We start from the raw sequence: 19,759 nt of genomic DNA, 5'->3' as shown, positions 1-19,759 counted from the left end.
CTAGGACCAACTAGGACAAACTAGGTATATATTTTCTAGAGTATTCATTTATAATCTATGATAATATAATAACTAAGGAACTTAGTTATAAAAAAGTGAAAAGCAAACAAATTTTCATTGATATGCTGTATAAAAAAGTATGACCCATATTTATGAAGTAATTTTACTTAAAAAGCCATAATGGTTTTACAGAAAGAAACTCTAGGTTTTTTACAATAAAGCCTACAGTTTAATAATTTTTTTATTATTCAGATAGTTCTAATAATGCAAGTTTTATTTTTCCTTTTTTAGAAGTTTAAAAATGAAGATCTTTGTAGAATTTTACATCTTATTAAAATATGACCTTCATGCTTATTTTAAATGGGACAATCTTGTCCTTCTCTCTGAGAATCTAAATATATGCAATTATTACAAAATATATACAAAATATTTCTGTAATATAAATATAACCCATTAATTGTGATTCCTAAAAATATATGGGGGGGCCTCCCTGTTGGTGCAATGGGTTAAAGCACAGCACTATGAAACTATCACAGCCACTGCAGCACCAAGCTAGATCCCAGCCAGGGATCTGACCCACATGGCCTGGCAGACCTCTCCTGACCCGCCCGCTGCTCCCCTCAGCAGTGTACTTTGTCAATCTGCCTGTTCTGCTCCCTACTCTGTCTCTGGTGAATCCTCTCACCCCCCATCTCTGGCTTGTACCCCAGTTTTGTATGTATAAATAAATCTTTAAAAAATATATGGAAAATACTCAGCAAGTTTAAATGTAAGATTTTCAACACTTTCAACATTTTATTTTGTTTCAGTAACTTGGGAACATTAGAGACAATATTAGGACATATCAAAACTTTTAAAGCAGTTTCACTTTATTAAATTGATTTCTTAGGATGGACAAAGAATGAGGAATTTCAGTTAATTTTCTAATGAACTAAAGCAACAAGAAAACTGTGGTAGATAATACAGTTACTATGAAGTAACAATGACTTTTATTAGAAAAGATTTTTTTTTGATGATCTGGAATGGAACACTACAATCATCATTTTAAAGCTCAATTGTTACCTACGTAGGAATTACCCTACTGTACAAGTAGGGTACTGTCATCAAAAAAAAAATCAGAAGAAAACACAAATTAGGTATTTTTTCTTCTATTTTAGGGATAAAAATATATTTTAGCAGCTTTTTTATATTTGGTTATATAGTTATAAGTATAAATATTTAAGCTTTACACTACACTACCTTAAGAAAAGCGGGAAATCAGATTAGGAAGAGAAAGACAAAGTGACAAGAAGAACAAGAAAACAAATGAGGGAGAAATGCAGAGGTAAAAATTTAAAAAGAGAAAGTTTTTGTTTTTGGTAGCCTCAGACAAGGCCACAAGACTGCCTCAGTTGTCTGTAACCATGCCAGAACTCCCTAGACTCTGCTGAAGGACACAAGATCAAAGGTATGACAGGCCAGCTCATGTTCTACAAATTTATTACTTAAAAAAATTCTGACCAATTATTTATCGTTTTCTTATTAAAAAAAAAAACTAAGATGACATCTGGTTGCACAGGAAATTAGCTAACTGTAGGTTCTAATAAGCAGAGTTTCAGTTAATCAGGTATTTCGAGGTTCCCCCCCTCCCCCACTGACAGGTAACCAATTAGTTTTTTGATTGCTAAGATTGTGGTGCCTTTCCTAGGGCATGTATTTGGGAAAGTAATCCTACAAACAAGACTACACTACTGCAACTATTTATGACCTCTAACCACAGAAGAATAAAATTACTATCTTAAAGCTCGCATTGCTTTAATCCTGGAAAATTCCTAGTAGGCTTTTAAACAATATCTTAGAATACTTCATAACTAAGATGTAATTTCTGTAGTCAAATATTTTCATGAGTACTACAAGTATGTTAAAACTTATCATTTTACATAATTTTATATACTTAGAATAAACTAGAAATTTCTTTTAAACTTTTCAACAATACATAACATGTAAGTTTTAGAATAGGAACTCTGGAAATGGAACAACTGCCTGTGACCGGTCACAAAACCTCTCACTAGCTCTGTAGCTGTGGCCATTTGTAACCGCATCCTTCCTGCAGGGCACCTCCAGGGAGGTCTTGTTTGGCTACTCATTTTATCAGGAAGTATATTTCACCAGCAAATTGACAGTCGGTGCTTATTATAGATATGAAAAACAATTACAATGTTTGGGACACTGTACAAGATTACAAACCTCATTCTGCTGCACTAGCCTAAGTGTAAAGAGCTGGATTATTATTCACAATAGACATTTTAAGAGTCCTCTGATGAAACAATAATAATCTTAGTATCAACCATACACCATTGTTTTGTGAGAAAAAAAATTGTACTAGTGATTTTTTGAGAACACCAAACAACAGAACTGAAAGTTAAAGACATTCTCTAGATTTTAGTTAATATTAAAATGAGATGGTTTAACAAAAAGAAACTGATGTGAAACAACTCTATCTGTAAACCACCAATAATTTATCAGAAATAAACAATTTGATGGCTTATCCGCCAATCATTTCTCTAGGTTTTATATATGTGTGTGTGTGTGTGTATTTATATACACATATATGCCTCTATTTGCACATATATATACACAAAACTATTCTTTCATTTTCATAAAGCATTATATGTATTTCCTTTATCTTATCTTTAAACTTTTAAGATAGTTTACTGATGGCTTTTATTTCATCATATAATGCACAACCCTTTAATCCCTTATTACTATGTATTTATTATTTATTCTAATATTTTATAAATAACACCAATACAAACTTATACCTAAATAATTTTTATATTACTTTAAAAGTTCCTTTGGTTATATTCGTAAGTGGCATTATTCAGTGAATACAAAGCATAAATTAAAAGATCTTAGAGAATTGCAAATCACTCTCAGAAAAATTATGTTACTTCTTATGTTTCCATCATGTTCCCATCATGTTTTTAGAAAATGGAGGTAAAATGTCATTAAAAAAAAATCCTGGAACATAATTTCTAAGCCCCAATCAGTTGCCAAGTTATTTTCACTGGCAACAAGATTGTAATACAATAGGTATTACAAGTCTGAGAAGTTTATTACAAGATTTAACCCATGTATGGCTCCTTATTTTGTATTTCCCTTTACAAAATAACTCATAAAAAAAAAAACCTTTAGTCTAATATTAAGTGTTTCTAAAACATTTTTTAGGCTAAGCTGTACCTGGTATATTTCATTTTAATTAATACTCTCATAAGTGTTACATCTTAAATTGAAATTCAAAGTACTTTGGTAGAAAAATGTAAGTGGGACATTGGATCTTCTATATTGTAAAATTACAGAAATGTTTACAGTGGTGATACTGGAAAACAACTAGATCCCATGACATATAGAGTCAGTTCTATTATTTAATAGAAGCTATAATTTGTTAATTTTCATTGTTCAACTCCATTAAATTTAACTGTATGATTCAAAATACAAACCCAAACTTCAAACCCAAGAGAAAATATGAAAAACAAAAGCAGTTAATTTCTATCATACTTCCAAAAATTCTAAATGTGGTAATTTATTTTGTTAGCAACAAGTTAACAATGTAAGATCACCAAAACAAAGGGAAAAGATCAAAATCATTAATAATAGTCATAATACGTATCAAAGTAACTTCACTCTGAACTGACATAATGAGAAGCATTTAAAGTACACACTATTCCTTTATTACAAATCATTTAATATTCCTAAGTGCCTAATTATCTAATTTCTGATCTTCTGACCACTTAGTGTTTGCTCCAAACACCACCACAGAAGTAACAGGAAGTGAAGTTGGCAACACAAATCACTATCTGGCCTAATCAGAGACATAAAAATTAAAAAGATGAAACTACTGGGTTTAATTAACAAATTGGGGGCTACAGGTTTCAGCTATTTTTATTTTTAATCATTATAAATAACTGCTTAGATTTTTACTGGAACCAAATTTCAAATGGGTATAGTGAAATTTACATTAAATATGCAACAATTAAATATAAACTTAAAATGCAAACCATGCGATATGCAAAAGTTTAAGCAAATCATATGAATACCAAAAAAAAAAATCAAACATGCACCAAAAGAGGATTATAAAGCTACATAGCAATATTTCTGTAAAAAACAAGCAAGACTAAGTAATACATTTATAGAAACTGACATCCAAACTGAAAACTGGGTAGAGTGCAAGGTGTGGAGGGGTCTCTCTATACTGTGGTAGAGGACTATGGGTGTAGATGTGGTATGTTGACTACATCTGAAGAGGGGTGAAAGAAAACCCATTTTGTAAACCAAATGTTTTGTGACTGCTGGTTTTGTGAGCCAGTTTAACCCAATTTTAAAAAAATGAAAACACTCTTTAGAAACAGCAAGGAACAATTTCATAACTTGGTCAATTTCAATTAATGGATCTTTTAAAAGAAAGACTTTAACTATAAAGAGATTTTTAATTGTTTTTTTAAATACCTGTCTTAGCAAAGATCTTTTAAAAAGGCCTTGAGTATGACTTCATTTCACATTTAAAAGTTCACTGCAACATAGTGCACCTTCCCAGAACCAGAACATCACCTGGGGCTTCACTGTATCTTAGCTATGCAGGCCAGTGGCACATCTGAAACAGTAAATACTAAAGGTACAATAAGTTATTTCTCTAATATCTGTCATATTTCAGTAAGTGTTTTTATTTAGAATAATCAAACATGCTATTGATCTATAGCTTTTACTTATTTGTGTACTTGGAACAAATACACTTAACAAAAAGACTTCATATCAAAAAAAAAGCAGACAAAATAATTTCTAAATGTAATGAGATTCCTTTTTTAAAGTACACTAAAACAGTATGTCTTCTCAAAAACTGTCAGATCTTGTTACTTTTACTTACTAAGTATAGAGTAAGTAAATTCTATATAACTTAAATTTAGAAAAATCATATAACTATGCTAGCATACATGGATATATTGTTATAGGTGGAAATGTAACATGAACTAAAAAAATTTGATCTTGAAACATCATAAGTGGTAGATATATATATATAGTTATGATCACAAAGATCTCCAAAAGACAATCATTTTAAAATAAAATTACTTGATATTATTAGGCAGCAAATATTTTTCAGTGAATGCATTGCTTTTTCCCTTTCAGTCTTCCCAGAGTAAGAACGCATTCAAAGAATGGTATAGCTGAAACCACCTGCCAGTGCCTCTCAACTTTTCAGATGTTCAGAAATGCAGAGTTGCTTTTCACTGTAATAATGACTGGGAAATACTACTGACATTAAGGATTCTGACATCCTACAATGTGCAAGAGAGTCTTTCATGAAGAATTATCCAGCCCAAATGCCAATAGTACACCGACTGAGAAACACAGGCTTAACTCTCCACCTTAATATTCAGCCATTTGGCGTCAAAACATTAATTAATAACATACAGCTGGGTCTGGATCTCAGCATCTCATTCTTTTGTTCCAGTTCTCTTTCAATGAATAAACTGTTAATGGAAATATATAAAAGAACCAACACTCACTGATATATGCATCTGTTAAACATTGTCAGAACATATATCATACATTAATATTTGAAACTGAAATTAAAATATTACTATCCTTTCACATTGCTTTTTTTTTCCTTCTAAGAAGCCCCTTTTATATTAATCATTTCCAAAAACACATCCAAAGAGGAGGAAATCAAACAACTTACTATGTTTACAAAAACAACAACAACAAAAAAAAAAACACATTTTTTGAATAGGAAAAGCATGTGATTTTTTTCTGGTTTCATAACAATGGATAGCTGAGAGTTGAGGGCTGATCTTCTCTGTTCACAGTGAGCACACATTATAGTAAGAAGAGTAGTGATCTAAAAATCCAAAGGCCTTGACACCAATCACTGCTCTAGGAGCAGGGGAGGTGTGATCTGTCTGTGTAATTAGTCACCAAATCTTGGACATCTCACAAACCCCCTGGATCTCAATTTCATGTTACATAAAATGATGAATTTAGATCTCTGTAATCTCTTCTAGTTCTATGCTTCTGAGTCATGTTTTGTTTTGTTTTTTTTTTTTAATTACCTAGTTAATAAGATAGAGAAGAAAAAAAAAAGAGAGAGAGAGAGAGGTACTACCTAAACCTTTCTGAGAAGGTTTAAACTAAGGATGAGTCTCAAAGGTGATCACTGACAGGTAAATTCTACAATCAGTGTAGGTATTGTTCAACAGCATCTTACCTGCTAGTGATATCATTTGCAATCATCTACAGAATAAACATTGTTCTTTTGTTGTGCATTAACGTTATTAATTAACAATCTTCAGGATAAGTAACAAGACCTTATTCTTCAATGTACATAAAAGTTTAACTTTTACACACACACTGAGATTTATTTTTATTCCTCCCTCTGACTCATCTCTTTCTCAACACAATTCCCCCAACACCACCACCAATCCAACATGCAACATAAATAAGATTATCAGACCCTCCCTGGTGGTGCAGCGGGTTAAAGCACAGCACTAAGAAGCTTGAGACACTTCCACATGAGTTCAATCCCCGCCTGCCCTGGAGGAGATCCACAAGACGAGGCAGACCTCTCCTGACCCATCCGCTGCTCCCCTCAGCAGTGTACTTCATTGATCTGCCTGTTCTGCTCTCTGCTCTGTCTCTGGTGAATCTTCTCACCCTTGCATCTCTGGCCTGTACCCCAGTTCTATATGAATAAATAAATAATCTTTTAAAAAAAATTATCAAGCAGTTTGGAGACTGAAACTGAAAAAAACTTTCATGAATCACCTAAAAAATTATAAAAGGCTTTCAAACTATTCAATAATGTAAGACACTGAATGGTTCCTAAAGTTTACTTAACTGTAGTTGCTATTTACAAAGTTATGACGTTTTCCCATGTGTTGCCCTTTATTCCTACTCATTCATCCTAAAGAAATTTATAATCTTGATTGCTTCTTATATATATGTGATCTTGGTTAAGGTCATAAATCTAATCGTTCAGTTATTAAACATGCAGTTATCATTCCATCACATTCACAGTCCAAGATTAGATGGTAAAATATTCTGTAGCAGTCTAAAACAATGATGCAAAAAAAAAAAAAAAAAAGACTACCATTATAACCAAAACATTCTATGTCAAACAAGCAAGAAGTTCAGTCAAATAGATGCTTTGTTACTCAGAATAAATATCTGACAGCAACCAATACTGTAAGATTGTACTGTACCAAAACTATCAGGGGCCTCTGCTGATGATACCTCCTTCACTTGCTTCACAATGGTAATCTCAGGTTTGGGATATCTGCATGCTAAAAAAATTTTTTAATTAAAATGTATTCAAGCTGTAACCGTGAAAAGCGAAAACAATCTGAAAAACCAATGGGTAAAATTACAATTGTTCTGTGACCTATAAAAAAATTATTTCAAAACATTAAAAATGCTTCTTGAGAACAACAGTCATAAATATAAAGAGAAAATTTTTAAAAAGTAATGCTAAAGTTTAAGTTCTACAACTTAAAATATTAGAAACACCAGGATTAAAATGTTTTATTACTAAATCAGAAAAACTTCAAAATTAGATCAAACAGTGCTAGTATTGTCATCATCAATTAACTTCACAGTATGGAACAAGCTTTTTTCTATGCCCTGATGAATTATCACACTTCTTCCTAAATTTGGATTAGCTTGTAACATTTTATCCTTGGCATTTTTAATGTCATGAAATATCTGAGCATTCTTTCAATGTGAGGTCTTTGCCACAGTCATTTCCTCTGAAACACCTTCATCCTTTTCATCACAACCTCCTCATTTTCCTCAATTTCTACCCACAAAGTTTGCTGGCTCTAAACTCCTCTGGCTGCCTATCTAGAGTCACTGAAATAGCTCTGGTTCAGCAGCCATGTCCACAGTTGGCTATTACTTCAGTAATTCCATTTGCAATTGATTGCAGTACACATCAGATTATCATTTTTCCTTTTTTTTTTTTTTGCTGCACTTTCATCTTGTTTGGTCAATTACCATTTTTGTACAAATGGTTATGACTTTATCACTGGAAGATAAGAATAACACAACTATACATACTGCTATCTGTATATGAACTGCATGAACACATAAATGAACACTCACTGTTATGAGAGTAAAGTGATTGGTCATGACTGCAATGTACATCTACTTCACACAGTGATTTGTGTACTGAGGAGCTAGCAGCAAAGTTTGCATGATTATAGCTAATAAATACACCGTGGTAAATGAGACGGGAATCCTGCTGTTGGAAACCAGCATTATTTAACTAAAACATAGTTCTTAACGTTTGTGCAAAGCAGAGACTTCCTATGATAACCAAAAAGAATTTGTAATGAAACGTGGGTAAACCCAGGAAAAAAATAGAGCAACATTCAGTTTTAGCAAAAGAATATCTACCTGTAATGAAGTAGGATTCATTTTTTTTTTTTTAAATAAAGGAATTCTGGCCCTCCCTGGTGGTGCAGCAGGTTAAAAAACAGTACAAAAAGCTAAAGACACTTCAGCACGAGTTCCATCTCCACCGCAGAGGTGACCCACATGACGCGGCAGACCTCTCCTGACCCGCCCACTGCTCCCCCAAGCAGTGGACTTCGTTGATCTGCCTCTTCTGCTCCCCACTCTACCTCTGGTGAATCCTCTCATTGCACCTGCGCCTCTGGTCCATAACCCAATTCTGTATGCATAAATAAATAAATCTTAAATGAATGAATGAATGAATGAATTTTATCAATCACATAGACTTTTTTTTAAAGATTTTACTTATTTATGCCTATAGAACTGGGGTACAGGCCAGAGGTGCAGGGGCAATGAAAGGATTCACCAGAGGTAGAGTGGGGAGCAGAACAGGCAGATGGAAGAAGTACACTGCCAAGGGGAGCAGCGGTGAGACAGGAGAGGTCTGCTGCACCATGTGGTCACCTCCAGGGTGGGGGGATTAAACTTGCACATTGAAGCTACTGCAGCTAGCTTGCAGTACTGTGTCCCAAAACCGATGCACCACACGGGAACACCCAACACATAGACATTTTTTAGAGCACTTACACATTCAGTGCTGAAAAATAAAGTTCTGAAAGGTTTAAAAAAAAAAAAAAACTTGCAGAAAATAGTTCCTGACCACAAGTATATCTGAACAAACAAGAGATGATTAGACAACAAAAAAGTATAATTTAACATCACCAAGAAATTAGAAATCATGTAATTTGAGAAAATAACATCTGTAATATTTCTGCCAAAGATGCAAACTGGAGTCTAATATGAGGAAAAGACAAAACCAAATTGAAGGACATGGTACAAAATAACTGTTGAGGAATCCTCAAAAGCCCCAAGGTGGTGAAAGCCAAGGAAAAGACTGCTGAACTACTGCAAGTGGAGCAAAACTGAAGACTCATTACAACTAAAAGGCAACGTGAGTCTGGACTGGACATTTCGCCATGAAGACCACTATTAGAACAACCCGTAAAACTTGATTGGCATCAGGTTATTAAATGACAGAAACACAGGGCAATGTAGGAACACCGCGGAAGTACTCCAGCTGTGGTGGACACTGTTTTGCACAGTGTAATCCTCAGCTGCCAGAAGCTCTGCCAGCAGACAGCCCTCAGCAGTCATTTTGGGGCGCTGCCTCCGCTCAGGAATGCTGCCTCACCCAATGTTCTGAATCCTGCCCAGGGAAGTCTACATCCAGTAGCTCATTTTCACAATAGCTCAGGCCTCTCTCACCCAACTCAGGACAATGCTAGGGTCAGCCTATCTTTAGAACTCTCCAAATGATCAGGTAAGGCTTCCATTAAGACTTCATCACCTTGCTTCTACCTCTGCTTAAATCCTCACCAGCATTATTAATGTAAGAATTCTAACAGCACTCCCCAAAAACCCTCTCTCACGTTAATATTAGTCTCCGAACTTCCCAAGGAACTTAATCTGTAATAGGGAACAACATCATGTCAGCAATTTACTTTAAAACAAATTAGGGGGAAAAAAGAAGCTTATGCACTCCACCTAAATTGTTCTATAAACTGGGTTGATTCAAAATTTACAAATACAAAGTAGGGCGGAAAAGCACAAGAAGAATAAAAAGAAAAGTATAACAGAAAAAAAGCATGGTTCACTGAAGAAATGAGACAACCAAAACAGCATATTCTAGGTATTAATGGGAAATAAAACATGATTAACAAAAAGAAATTCACCTACTACACAGAATTTACTACTCAAAGTGAACCTTGAATAACTGTAAAATCAGTGTTAATAATTTATAATTTTTCTGATGTCTTTAAGATGCTCCTCCGTGCAGGAAAAAATGCAAAAATATTTGTAAGCTCTAAGATCTCTCTCACACACACATAAAATCTGCCAGCTCACAAAATGTGCCATATCTTACATTATCACTCACACATCTGTTTGCCTATTTCCTTTCACAATTCTCTCTGAGTTTATCTATGTAGCCCCAACTCTTTACCACCTTAAAAGCAAAAGCGCCTTCTTTGACCTTGCTATTCAAAATAGGTTCCTGGACCTGTAGCACTGGACCCCTGGGAATGTGTTCAAAGTCAACCCCTGGTGGCACAAGGGGTTAAAGGCACAGGGCTGCAGAAGCTGGCTTGGCCACAGCCAACTTCAGTTCAAGCTTGATCCCGGCAGGGAGGTAACCACAACCAACTACTGCTCCCCTCAGCAGTGTACTTCATCAATCTGTCTGTTCTGCTCCCCACTCTGTCTCTGGTGAATCCTCTCCCTGCCCCTGTACCTCTGGCCTGTACCCCTGTTGTGTATGTATAAATAAAGAAATCTTTTTTTAAAAAATCAAAACTCCTGGGCCCTCCCTGGTGGCACAATGGGTTAAAGCGCAGCACCACGAAGCTATCCACAGCCACTAAGTTCGATCCCCAGCCAGGAAGGTGACCCACATGGCACAGCTGACCTCTCTTGTCTTACCTACTGCTCCCCTCAGCATGTGATTCACAGACCTGCCTGTTCTGCTCCCCACTCTGTCTCTGGTGAATCCTCTCACTGCCCCTGCACCTCTGACCTGTACCCAGTTCTGTATGCATAAATAAATAAAATAAAATAAATCAAAACTCCTAAGCCCCACCTCAAACCTACTGAAACAGAAGCCGTGTTACAGTACTATTCCCAGATAAATGTGTATGTTCATTAAGCTTTCTGAAGCCGGGTTTGAGATTCCACTACAAGATGTAGAGGGTTACTAAGGGATTTCTACTCTTACAATGACTTATGTTGAACCCACAAGAGAACTTCAGTGACGGCGCAAACAGCTGGTCCTAACTCAAGAGAGGCAGGCACCTGCATGGACAGTGGAGGAGATGAGCACTTTTTTACTTGAGAGACATGAAACTACTGAGTTTAAGCAACAAATTGGGGACTAAGGGTTTCTGTTATCTTAGTTATCTTTATTTGTAATCATTATGAATAACTGCTTTAGACTCTTAATAGAAACAAACTTCCAATGGATGAGGTAAAATCCACATTAAATATATAACAATTAAATATAAACTTAAAATACAAACAATTCAAATAGGAAGGGAACAAAGAAGCCAGAGTTGGCTGGACAGTGTGAAGGTATCAGGTCTGAAAGTGAGGACCTTCTAGCAGGTTCTTCCACCAGAAATCCCAACAGACACAAGAGAGAGCCCTAGGTAGGAAGTGTTCACTGTGGTGCAGGCCTGGGAGAAAGCAATCATGCAGAAAATTCTGCCTGGATCCTTTCCTCCATCTCTCCTATGAGTCAAAAGTCTTCATCTGTGAGAAGGGCAAAGAGATTGTCTTAGGGCAGGTAGAGTGGACCAAACATCTGGTGGGCCGAGGATTATCCTAGTTTTATCACTTAACAGCATCCCAGAAAAAAAAAAAATGTTCTGCCTAGCTTCTAGATATTGTGATTTGAGAACTGGAGTGCTTTCCACTCGTCTCTGTGAATCCTCTCATCTACTTCATCCCTGTACCTCTGGCCTAGACCCCACTTACTGTATGCATGAACAAATAAAATAAATCCTAAAAAATTTGTAAAATCCATTTTTAAAGTCAAAATGTATCTCAAAATGTATCTCAAAGTATAGAACAAATTTGAAATACACTGAGGATGAGAATGGGAAAGAAATGTTTAGAGTGAAACAGAAACGTACATGTTATTACTCCAAAACTATTTGACAATCTTTGGAGAGGTTGTAAGGAGCCTAGAACAGGATGACCCAACTGCATCTGAGTTGTTTGAGGTTATGTTAGATTGTGACAAGATATGATAGCATGAAAAATTGACTCAATTCTTGATAATACTTGAGAAAAAAAAAAAAGGAGAAAAAAATGGCAGCCAACTTAAATGGGACTTTCTCAACTTTCATGCTAAAGCTGTAACATTCTGAAATATAACTTCAGTTTTACATGTTCAATTTACTTCTACTTTAAAACCATTTTTCCTGAGGAAACTTAATGATGATAACATTAGGGCCCTCCCTGGTGGTTCAGCTGGTTGGAGTGCAGCACTGTGATGCTAGCCTCAGCGCACTTCAGTGAGAATTCGATTCTTGGCCCCAGAGGTGACCCACATGACGCCAAGGACCTCTCCTGTCTCGCCCACTGCTCCCCTTAGCAGTGTACTTTGTCGACCTGCCTGTTCTGCTCCCCACTCTGTCTCTGGTGAATTCTTTCACCATCCCTGTACCTCTGGTCTGTACCCCAGTTCTATATGCATAAATAAAAAAAAATCTTAAAAAAAAAGTTTTTAAAAATAATACCATTTTTAAATAATACTTTTAAAAATAATTTTAATTAAAAATTTTAATTAAAAATTTTTAAATAATGTTTTTAAAATAATACCATTTTACACACTTGTGATAAACAACTGACCTACTAAAAAGCTGGAAGTAAATTTTTTTAACAAAATATCATACACTAGAATGATGAAAACTGACGTGAAAGTCTCTAAAATTTCACCTGAAGGTTTTGTAACTCACTATAGTTACCCAGTCAAAACAACATAAATGATTACAAAATTTGGGTCCTCCCTGATGGCGCAGCTGGTTAAAGCACTGCACTAAGAAGCTAAAGCCACTTGCGCATGCCCTGGATCCCAGCATGAGTTCCATCCCTCCTGCCCCGGAGGTGACCACATGGTGTGGCAGACCTCTGCTGACCAGCCTGCTGCTCCCATCAGCAGTGTACTTCATCTGTCTGCCTGTTCTGATCCCCCGCTCTGTGTGTGGTGAATCCTCTCACCTTCCCTGCACCTCTGGCCTGTAACCAGTTCTGTATCCATAAATAAATAAATCTTTAACAAAAAAAAAAAATTACAAAATGATATAACTAGGTTCCACAAAGAGTTAGAAAGGAAGCAGAAGATATGGCCCTAACATACATAGGATATGTTTTTGAAACTTAGCATATATTTTAAGACATGCTACAGAGTTGGCAGAATCCTAGAAAGCTGTACTTAGGTGGTAACAAGTCTTAGTATATGTCTGGGCCAGTCACATGGATCAGTTATTGTCAAAATCTTTATTAAAACTCAGTCCTATCAGTTCAGTGTTCTTTCCATTATGTATAATGATCTGATACAAGTGAGATATGTTTAAAATACACAGACACACACAATCATATTTCATTACTGAAATAATTACTTTCCTTTGTAATACTACACATCTACACATACTACATACTAACAATCTACACAATCTCCAAATTTTTCAGTGAGTTACAAATAGGTAAAGAAGTACATGAACAGAGTAAATTATGGCCAAATCTCATCTTGAAGAATTTAGTAAATTAAGAATGGATTTATATTAATAAATATTTGGGAAAACCACCCTCAATCTCTATTAGCTAACACTGCTGCATAACTGAAACTAGCTGAAGCCCTTGATATTTCTTAATATATTCAACTGAAAGCAGCATAGTACTCGTATGAAAAATACACATCAGTAGTTAATCGATGACAACATTCTAACTAATTTATGTACTTCCTTTACTGTTAAGTTAAAACAAGTGGCAAGATCTTCATTGTCACACAAATATACGGTAGATATATTTTCATAGCTCAAACCCCAACTCGAGTAGTATTCTTCAAACTTCAATGCAAGAGCCCTATTTCAAAATCCATTTAACTATGCAACTGAGGAGTTTAACCATCATTTGAAGGCATTAATCTGTAATATATGATAACATGCTGAGAAAGTATTTTACCTAACAGAATTCTACAAATGCTTTCTAATCAATCATTATACTCATTATGCGCATAGGCTCATAAACTGGTACCAGTACACAGAAGTACCAGTATCAAAGAACATTTTCAAAAATGAAATACATAAAATCTCACTACAGATTAGCATTAACAGATAAAGATTTTAAAACCAAGGGAACACTAATATTGAATCTCAACCAAGTCAAATAATATCTCCCAAAAAAGAACTACAACTAGGTCAGGAGAGGGCTTACGCGAGGGGTTAAGCCTCAGCCCTATGAAGCTCTCAGCAGCCTCAGCAGCACAGTCAGGTCCTGGCCAGGGAGCTGACCCACATGGCTGGCAGATCTCTCCTGTCTCACCTGCTACTCCCCTCAGCAGTGTATTTCAGTAGATCTGCCTGTTCTGCTCCCCGACTCTCTCCCATGAATCCTCTCACCCTCCACACCTCTTGTCCCCACCCCAACTCCTGTATGTATAGATAAATAAATCTTTTAAAAGATCTATATTACAAAAAAAAAAATTGTACTCAGGTACTGTATTTTTTTATTTTGTCAATTAAAAAATGTGGCGATTTGTTTTCACTTTTATGTAAATGTGACACAGGATCCTCAAACTTGCCTCTTGGCCTATAAAGCCTAAGATACTTACATCTGGCCCTTAACAAAAAGTGGTCACCTCTGCTCTATAAAGTCAAAATTATTTTTTTAACTTTTAAGAGACTAATACTTAAGTTAACACTAAGTAATATTTTTAGTTATTTTCTCATCAAGTCACTCAAATATTTCCCAACACCAAACAGATCGTCTCAAGGCCGCCAGTGACCTCTTTGTGAACAAATTCTATCTTAATTGCCCTCTCAGCAACAAACATCATGGCAGATAATTTCCTCTTTCTTGAATGCTTTTACTTTGGCTTCAAAACTCTGGTTTTTATCTTATTTCACTGGATGCCCCTCCTCAGTCTCCATTGCTGGCTCCTATTCTTCTGATTTGAAACTTTGGGTCTTGACAATCTAAATTGTGGACCTTTTTTCCTCTTCTCTATCCACAGCAAAAATTGGCAGATGTTTTCTGTGAAGGGTGAGATTCTAAATATTTTACATTCTGGAGCCATCTGGTTTCTGTCATAACTATTCAGCTCTGATATTCTAGCATATGAATAGTCACAGACAATACATACATAAATGAGTAAATATGGCTGTATTGAATAAAACTTTATTTACAAACACAGGCAGCAACTGGATTTGCCTGTGACCCACAGTTAACCCTCTCTCCTGACCTAGACTCTCACCTCTCTTCTCTCCTCTTTCCTATAACTAAAGCACCTATAAATCACTTTTGACACATTTAAATGTCAGCCTTTGAATTCCTTATCTGTGTGCATAAACACACGCATGTACTTGACATCTCCAGTCATTCATGAAAGTTATCTTAAAGTTTCCATGTCCAAAATCAACACTTCATTTCCATTCCCCTATCTATTCTTTACCCAGTCTTCTCCCTTTTGGTCAATGGCTCTTTCATCAATCACTGTAGTGAGAAACCTGAGTAATTACTATTTCCTTTCTTTTAATCACTTGCCTTTTCTAATCAACCTGCATTACGCCATCAATTCACTCTCCAGATATATCTCAAATTCCTTTCCTTCTCTTCATGTCCATTGCCACTTAGTTTGTCACAATCATCCCAGCCTACACTATTCCAACAGATTCCAAAGTGGTTTCCAGCTCATGCATTTGCGCCCTACAATTTGTTCTTTAATAACAGCCAATGTGCTCTTTAAACACTGTTATTTTACTCTCATGTTTAAACTTTCAAATAGCCTCCATATGGTTTCCCTAGAAAGATCCTGACTAATCTGGCTTTTGCCCACCTACCCATTTCATTTCACTTTCCCCTTTGCTTATTAAGATCTCCTCACTATTTCCTTATTGTCAGCTTTTACAGCATGCCACGTCCCTTTCTAACTCAGGGTTTTGATACTCCTTTTCCTTCTCAGATGATCTTTCTCCAGCTTTCTGAATGTCTTGGCTTCTACTCAATCCTTCACTTTCCTCTTAACTATTACCTATACAACAACACCTACTTGGAACATTTTCTCTGGCAATCTTGACCTATCATGTAAGTATTACAACCTGAGATCCTCGTGCTGGTAAGGTCATGTTCACATAGTCTGGTCAACAGTTCCAACTGAGCCCAGCCTTCTAGCCATGTGCACCAAGTCACAGATTATAGCAAGGTTTCTTTTAAATTGCTTAGATCCAAGATACAGAGGCTCTCAACTTACTAGAAAGCTCTCATTCTTCATGCCTCAATTCACACTTTGTCTCCTCAGCCTTTGTCTTCCCTCTTGCTGAGTCCAGCTGGGGCTTCACTTCCTTATTTCTCTTTCACTATTTCAACCAAGGTACTGAAATGTCTTTATTCACATATCTTAATTCGGAGTCTAATAGCTTGATACAGTTGTGATTTTCTCACAGTAATTCTGAGCAATGGGCTGGGAAAATGGAAATATATACTTTCAAGAGTCCAAAATATCTTATTTGTTTTTAAGGATTTCAACATCCACTTGACTATCAGCTTTTTAATTTTCTGGCTTTTCATTTTGCCAAAGGCCCTTTATTATATATGGCAAGTACTGAAAACAAAAAAAATCTCATCCAACCTCAAATAATCACAAAAGGAAGGGAGCTGAAAGACTGAATTGAAAATTATGTGGTTTATCTATCTGGTAAAAGTAAACAATTACCACTCATAGAGAAAAACCAGGAAAAAAGATCAGTACAAGCTTAAGATCTTAAGATCTAATGATAGAAAAGCAACTTTGTTCACCTCAGTACATCTCTTACATGTACATATAAAAAGAATCTTATGTTTAAAATACTGGTTTAACAAAAATATTCCATAAGAAGCGCCTTCTCTCAAATTGTATCTCTCACTGTGCCTTAACATGCCAGCTCTTGTCTCATTCTAATTCTCCGATGAAGACTAGTTACAACACCTGAAGTAAGTGTGGAAAGCAGACTCCAAGACAGTTCCAGTGATTTCTGCTTCCTGGTATTCGCCCTCTATATAGTACTCTCCTACAATTACATGGGCAAAAAGATGACTATCAGTTCTAAGATGGGGTTCTAAAAGACCCATTTCCAGTTTGGGCTGGCTCTCTCCCTCCTCAGCAATTCTGGAGGACACCATCTGCAGTGACTTGAGAACACTTTAGCAACCCTGTAGTGAGGTCCTCATGGCAAGAAATTGGATTTCCAACCAAGAGCCACGTGAGTGAGCCTTCTTGGAAACGGATCCTCCATCTATTCCAAGACTTCAGATGATGCAACATCAGCTTCATTATACGTTCATGAGACATAAAACATCCCATTAAACTCCTTTAGGATTGCACTCTCAGAAACTATGAAACAATACGTTTGTCTTAAGCATTCTGATGTCATGTGATACAGCAAACATATAAGGACTGCCCATCCTGCAAAAATTAAACTTCTGTATTTTAAAAGATTTTTAAAATTATAGATAGAATACTAATTGCAAAGTTTGGAAGAAAGATTTGTTTTTAAAATCTTGTTTAATTAAAAGGCAAAGGCATTAGTGCCAACTTGCTAGTAATACTTGAAAAAACAATGACCCAACAAAATGTCTCCACAGAAAAAGGATTATTTCTGTAAGAAGAGAAATCTGGTTGAAAGGAAACATTAACTTTTTTTTTCAATTCGGGAGAAATTAATTTATTTGTAATTTAAAAATCACAATATCTTATCTTATTCTCAGCTATCCCACAAAGCCTCCCCTATCTACTACAAATTGATTCTAAAGCTGTATCTTTGCAGACTAGATTGCAAACCTATTGATAAATACAAAAGGCAGATAAGGGCAAATCTACAAAATTCAAGCAGTAGACATCATTGCCACATCAAAGTATGAATGAATCTTTTTCTATAATGCTTCCACTCCAAGTGTTAACATTTCATTAGATCATACAAGCATCCTTTCCAAAGCAACATAAGACTTTCCATAATAAGAAACAGCCTTTTAACAGAATTATTCCATTAGAAAGTGCACTTAGCACAAACACATTTAGTACATGAGTCAAGTTTTTAATACATTCAAAAGCAATAATAATGGGAAAACATGGGAGTTTTTCAGTGATTGAGGAAAATGCTGATATCAGTAATGGAATGAACTGTAAGCATTTTCGATGTAGTAAAAATCACTTCATCGTAAATGATTAATGAATGGGTAATTCACTAGTAGTGATTCCAGTTAACTCTAGAGAAGCTGTATAGACATAAAACAATAAGGAACAGTAAAAACTAAAATAACAGCACCAATAAGTGTCATTTCAGTCAAAGGACAATTTAGTCATTAACATTAGCAAAATTAGCTAATTTAAAATGTGGAATTCTTAATTTGTAAACATCAGACACATGGCCTACACACATAGCTTACAAATGTGCCAGCACTTGACTACATTTTCTTATCATGATTACACATTTAATAACTGAATTGACAGCTATGTCACATTTGCCCTGGAAAAACACTGGGTAGACGATGTTTGGAATCATCCAGCTTTATATATAGGTCCATAATTTCCTGAACTGGGGGGGGGGGGCAGGGAGGAGTTAAAAGGCACAGAAAGTCTGTGAAACAGCAATATGGACAAGCTATGCTTTCAGCAGGCAGGTCACTTATCCCTCCATCACAATGCACGATCCAAACAGCACACTTCCTTGTGCAATCATGGGAAATCAAATGCCATGTTCCATATCAGCGTGCTGCTCTAAACTTCGGAGTCCAGGAGATGCTCATATACCTACCAACTCTAGGGGTAGGGCGTAAACTTTAAAAGAAAGAAGAAACTTTCAACCACCTGAGAACTGTGAAATGGTGGCAATGTATTCTGCCTGTATGGCCTTTGTAAATGGTCAAATTTTAAGCCTGATTTAATAATATGCTCTTCTCATTCTTCTGGTTCTCTAAACTTGCAGCTTTTTCGCCTAGACTGATTCTGGCCGATCGGCATGCTGCACTGGTTTTAGAAACACCCGGTTTTAACATGTCCGCTTAAAAATAGTTTGGCTTTCGCCGTTCCAAGCAACTTCGGAGCAGAAGTCTGCTTTTCATTGTGGAGCCACAGATTTCCCAGAAAGGAGGGGGTGGGGGATATCCCACATTCCTGTTGATTTCATCCTTTCCACCTCTAGGGAAACAACAAAAACTAGAGTTGAACTGGGCTGCACAGAACCCGCCCGGGGGCCAGGCACGCGCCTGCAGGTGCTGGTCTCACCTGGCCTCATCTGCTGCCCATGTCCCAGGACCACGCTTCCTTCGGCCGCTTAAACTGTCACAACTCGGCGCGTGTGTCAACAGGGCCAGAGAGCATTTCTGAATAGGGAGCAGCCTCCCGGCTTTGGGAACCCCGGTCCCCCGATCGTCGTGGGATACCCACTCAGGAAAGTTGCTACCTGCCTCTGGAGTGTGTGGCACTTTGGGGAGGCGGCCCGGCGGCCCCCTGCGAGGCGACTCGCTC

The 19,759-nt window shown here is 36.3% G+C and overlaps 1 protein-coding gene across 1 annotated transcript in view; it reads right to left on the bottom strand.

The window, feature by feature from the left end:
• The window catches only part of TMEM65 (transmembrane protein 65), a 37,570-nt gene that overhangs the window by 14,270 nt on the left and 3,541 nt on the right, over positions 1-19,759 (bottom strand). The window lies entirely within an intron of this gene.

This window comes from Condylura cristata, unplaced genomic scaffold, assembly GCF_000260355.1.
Source record: "Condylura cristata isolate star-nosed mole 26May11 unplaced genomic scaffold, ConCri1.0 scaffold00009, whole genome shotgun sequence".
In the NCBI taxonomy this organism is placed as follows: Eukaryota; Metazoa; Chordata; class Mammalia; order Eulipotyphla; family Talpidae; genus Condylura; species Condylura cristata.
The sequence above is the reverse complement of the archived record's forward strand: the minus strand, read 5'-3'. Positions and strand labels throughout refer to the sequence as shown.